Here is a 6,000-nt window from a genome sequence, read left to right as displayed (position 1 = left end):
AGTCGTAGTATTAATGCTCAGTGTACAGTCGTAGTATTAATGCTCAGTGTACAGTCGTAGTATTAATGCTCAGTGTACAGTCGTAGTATTAATGCTCAGTGTACAGTCGTAGTATTAATGCTCAGTGTACAGTCGTAGTATTAATGCTGAGTGTATAGTCGTAGTATTAATACTCAGTGTACAGTCGTAGTATTAATGCTCATAGTACAGTCGTAGTATTAATGCTCAGTGTACAGTCGTAGTATTAATGCTCAGTGTATAGTCGTAGTATTAATGCTCAGTGTACAGTCGTAGTATTAATGCTTAGTGTACAGTCGCAGTATTAACTTAAGTGGAGACATGCTGCGTGTTGTCATAAACTGTAGTTTTGTTGCTGTCAGTGTTTAGTCCTAATATCAACTGTAACGGTTACATGCCGGAGCATGGATTGTGATTAATAGCTTCAGTGTCAAGCTACAGCATCAGTGGAGAGGGTTAAATTCAGTGTGTACTGACTGACCTGCCACATACTTTCTGGGATTAAAATCGAGGCTGGGAGGGCGTGGCTACATGAGGCGGGAACAGGGAGGGCGTGGATATTGAGGCGGGAACAGGGAGGGCGTGGATACATGAGGCGGGAACAGGGAGGGCGTGGATACATGAGGCGGGAACAGGGAGGGCGTGGATACATGAGGCGGGAACAGGGAGTACGGTCACTCGCTGAACCATATTATATTGAGCATTCATGACCACAGTAAACATGTGTTGAAAAATTCAGATGAGTTCGATTCGGATTCAAGATGAAAAATAATGGTTTTGAATATCACATGAAATAGCAGAATTATTTACAACCAACTTTCCCACCATTCCCACCTCATCATTCGATCACAGGGAGGTCAACACCAAACGATAGATAGTAATGAAATACATCTCAAATGTCTGACAATATCCAGATAAAACGTGTATATATATCAAACATGGGTACAGATAAAACATGGGTGGTGGGGACGAGGTGGGCGAGCTGTCTAAGGCGCCAGGCTAGTGATCCAGCGAGCTCGAGTTGCCGGGACGGGTGTAAAAACCTTGGAGTCAACTTTGTGTGTGGGCTCTTTCAGTGTTGTCACAACCCCTAGTGTACAGTACACAACCCTTTGCACTTAAAAGAACCCACGAATCCGTTGGTAAATGACCAGATGGTGGCCACATGAATGTATGCAAACGCCTAGTTGCGGGTACAGCAACGTGCAGTTAAACTTGGACAGAGTACTGTGACTATGTGTCCCAATCCATCCAGCTGTGAATGGGTACCTCGTAAGGATGGGAAAGCCACATTAACTCGCTGCGCCTAATGGCTGCAAGAGTTGTATACTCCGTAGGGAGTTGAGACTGATAATATGATGTGCCGTTTGAGTTTGACAACCAATGATCCAGGTAAAATCGAAACGCCTTTGATCAGCTGAGCTGGATATTGGCGCTATACAAATGTTATCATAATAGCATAATAATACATGGGTACAGATCCAACATGGGCATAGCTCCAACATGGGCATAGATCCAACATGGGTACAGATCCAGCATGGGTACAGATCCAGCATGGTAACAGATCCAACATGGGCATAGATCAAACATGGGTACAGATCCAACATGGCTACAGATCCATCATGGGTACACATCCAACATGGGCATAGATACAACATGGGCATAGATCCAACATGGGTATAGATCCAACATGGGCATAGTTCTAACATGGGTACAGATCCAACATGGGTACAGATCCAACATGGGTACAGATCCAACATGGGTATAGATACAACATGTGATAGATCCAACATGGGTACACATCCAACATGGGTACAGATCCAACATGGGTACAGATACAACATGGGTACAGATACAACATGGGTACAGATCCAACATGGGTACAGATCCAACATGGGTACAGATCCAACATGAGTACAGATCCAACATGGGTACAAATCCAACATGGGTACAGATCGAACATGGGTACAGATCCAACATGGGTACAGATCCAACATGGGTACAGATACAACATGGTTACAGATCAAACATGGGCTTAGATCAAACATGGGTACACATCCAACATGGGTACAGATCCAACATGGGTACAGATACAACATGGGTACAGATCCAACATGGTTACAGATCCAACATGGGCATAGATCCAACATGGGTATAGATCCAACATGGGCATAGATACAACATGGTTACAGATCCAAAATGGGTACAGATCCAACATGGTTACAGATCCAACATGGGCATAGATCCAACATGGGTACAGATCCAACATGGGCATAGATCCAACATGGGTACAGATCCAACATGGGCATAGATACAACATGGGTACAGATCCAACATGGGTACAGATCCAACATGGGCATAGATCCAACATGGGTATAGATCCAACATGGGTATAGATCCAACATGGGTACAGATCCAACATGGGTACAGATCCAACATGGGTACAGATCCAACATGGGTACAGATCCAACATGGGTACAGATCCAACATGGGTACAGATCCAACATGGGCATAGATCCAACATGGGTACAGATCCAACATGGGCATAGATCCAACATGGGTACAGATCCAACATGGGCATAGATACAACATGGATACAGATCCAACATGGGTACAGATCCAACATGGGCTTAGATCCAACATGGGTATAGATCCAACATGGGCATAGATACAACATGGGTACAGATCTAACATGGGTACAGATCCAACATGGGTACAGATCCAACATGGGTACAGATCCAGACAACATGGGTACAGATCCAACATGGGCATAGATCCAACATGGGTACAGATCCAACATGGGCATAGATCCAACATGGGTACAGATCCAACATGGGTATAGGTCTACCATGGGAACAGATCCAAGCTGGAATATTGCTAAAAACGGCGTAAAACCATAATCACTCACTCACTCCAAATAACATTTTGCATAATCTACAATATTGGTGCAATTATGTTTATCAGATTAAAGGTATGGATAGTATGGATCTTAGTGGACTATCGCTCTGATCTGTTCAAAGTGGAACAAACTCTCGAGCCCCCGATCGATACCTAAGCTGTCCCAGGCGCCTTTTAACGTCAGTAGAACAAGCTTTAACTACTAGGTTACCCCACAGCCCCAATAATATTGGAAACTACCAGAATAGTTGTAGGTGAAGCAGATCTGGATGATTGAGTGTACATGCAGACAAATATGTCATACGATAATATTCATGACCAAACACAAATGTCAAAACATTAATTTTATTTAGTTATAAAATTACTCTGATTAATATATACAGTCTATTTACAATCATGAAAGCTGCATATGTGTAGAAATTACATATTTTATCAATTATCCAATTAATGTTTTAAATACTGTCCTAGTGGATCAACAACGAAAACTGCGACCAGGCTCATCCGACAATGCATTCAAGAAATCACGTTATCGGGTATCAAGAAAATGTGTTTATAACTTAAATAGTTTATGGGTTCATATATCTCATTATGATTAAACCACATGTTGGATTTATTGCATTATATAAGCAGATTTCTAAGATAATCCAAATTTTCACATTTCACATGATTTCACTTAAATCAAACACATAACAAACCAAATTTTCATGTCAAAGTTCCCCATAATTGTTTATAAATCAGTTCAAATATAAGGACGCTTTCAAAACTGAACATGTCACGTCCTTTGCCCCGATGTTTTTTGTTTCACTGAAAAACGCTCACATTAATTCAAAGAGAAGACATGTATGTAACCATCTTGTATGTAACCATGTGGTACAATGTTCACTTAGAATTGTTTTCAGGGTGTTTTCAGCAGAACCTTACCCAGACCCGCACAGCCTGGCGTGTTTTCAGCAGAAAGCTTACCCAGACCCGCACAGCCTGGCGTGTTTTCAGCAGAACGCTTACCCAGACCTGCACAGCCTGGCGTGTTTTCAGCAGAACGCTTACACAGACCTGCACAGCCTGGCGTGTTTTCAGCAGAACGCTTACCCAGACCCGCACAGCCTGGCGTGTTTTCAGCAGAACGCTTACCCAGACCTGCACAGGCTGGCGTGTTTTCAGCAGAACGCTTACCCAGACCTGCACAGCCTGGGTTTTTTTTCAGCAGAACGATTACCCAGACCTGCACAGCCTGGCGTGTATTCAGCAGAACGCTTACCCAGACCTGCACAGCCTGGCGTGTTTTCAGCAGAACGCTTACCCAGACCCGCACAGCCTGGCGTGTTTTCAGCAGAACGCTTACCCAGACCTGCACAGCCTGGCGTGTTTTCAGCAGAACGCTTACCCAGACCCGCACAGCCTGGCGTGTTTTCAGTAGAACGCTTACCCAGACCTGCACAGGCTGGCGTGTTTTCAGCAGAACGCTTACCCAGACCTGCACAGCCTGGGGTTTTTTTCAGCAGAACGATTACTCAGACCCACACAGCCTGGCGTGTTTTCAGCAGAAAGCTTACCCAGACCCGCACAGCCTGGCGTGTTTTCAGCAGAACGCTTACCCAGACCTGCACAACCTGGGATGTTTTCAGCAGAACGATTACCCAGACCCGCACAGCCTGGCGTGTTTTCAGCAGAACGATTACCCAGACCTGCACAGCCTGGGGTGTTTTCCGCAGAACGATTACCCAGACCTGCACAGCCTGGCGTGTTTTCAGCAGAACGCTTACCCAGACCTGCACAGCCTGGCGTGTTTTCAGCAGAACGCTTACCCAGACCTGCACAGCCTGGCGTGTTTTCAGCAGAACGCTTACCCAGACCTGCACAGCCTGGGTTTTTTTTCAGCAGAACGCTTACCCAGACCTGCACAGCCTGGCGTGTATTCAGCAGAACGCTTACCCAGACCTGCACAGCCTGACGTGTTTTCAGCAGAAAGCTTACCCAGACCTGCACAGCCTGGGGTGTTTTCAGCAGAACGCTTACCCAGACCTGCACAACCTGGCGTGTTTTCAGCAGAACGCTTACCCAGACCAGCACAGCCTGGCGTGTTTTCAGCAGAACGATTACCCAGACCCGCACAGCCTGGCGTGTTTTCAGCAGAACGCTTACCCAGACCTGCACAGCCTGGCGTGTTTTCAGCAGAACGCTTACCCAGACCTGCACAGCCCCAGACCTTGCAGACCCACACAGCCTGGCGTGTTTTCAGCAGAACGATTACCCAGACCCGCACAGCCTGGCGTGTTTTCAGCAGAACGCTTACCCAGACCCGCACAGCCTGGCGTGTTTTCAGCAGAACGCTTACCCAGACCTGCACAGCCTGGCGTGTTTTCAGCAGAACGCTTACCCAGACCCACACAGCCTGGCGTGTTTTCAGCAGAACGATTACCCAGACCCGCACAGCCTGGCGTGTTTTCAGCAGAACGCTTACCCAGACCTGCACAGCCTGGCGTGTTTTCAGCAGAACGCTTACCCAGACCTGCGCAGCCTGGCGTGTTTTCACCAGAACGCTTACCCAGACCTGCACAGCCTGGGTTTTTTTTCAGCAGAACGATTACCCAGACCTGCACAGCCTGGCGTGTTTTCAGCAGAAAGCTTACCCAGACCCGCACAGCCTGGCGTGTTTTCAGCAGAACGCTTACCCAGACCTGCACAACCTGGGGTGTTTTCAGCAGAACGATTACCCAGACCCGCACAGCCTGGCGTGTTTTCAGCAGAACGATTACCCAGACCTGCACTGCCTGGGGTGTTTTCAGCAGAACGATTACCCAGACCCGCACAGCCTGGCGTGTTTTCAGCAGAACGCTTACCCAGACCTGCACAGCCTGGGGTGTTTTCAGCAGAACGCTTACCCAGACCCGCACAGCCTGGCGTGTTTTCAGTAGAACGCTTACCCAGACCTGCACAGCCTGGCGTGTTTTCAGCAGAACGCTTACCCAGACCTGCACAACCTGGGATGTTTTCAGCAGAACGATTACCAAGACCTGCACAACCTGGGGTGTTTTCAGCAGAACGATTACCCAGATGGTTACATTCAGTGTGTGGTTAAAGAAA

This window comes from Haliotis rubra, unplaced genomic scaffold (genome assembly GCF_003918875.1).
Source record: "Haliotis rubra isolate DU_JTF1 unplaced genomic scaffold, ASM391887v1 Scf413, whole genome shotgun sequence".
Taxonomy (NCBI): Eukaryota; Metazoa; Mollusca; class Gastropoda; order Lepetellida; family Haliotidae; genus Haliotis; species Haliotis rubra.
Note: the sequence above shows the minus strand (reverse complement) of the source record.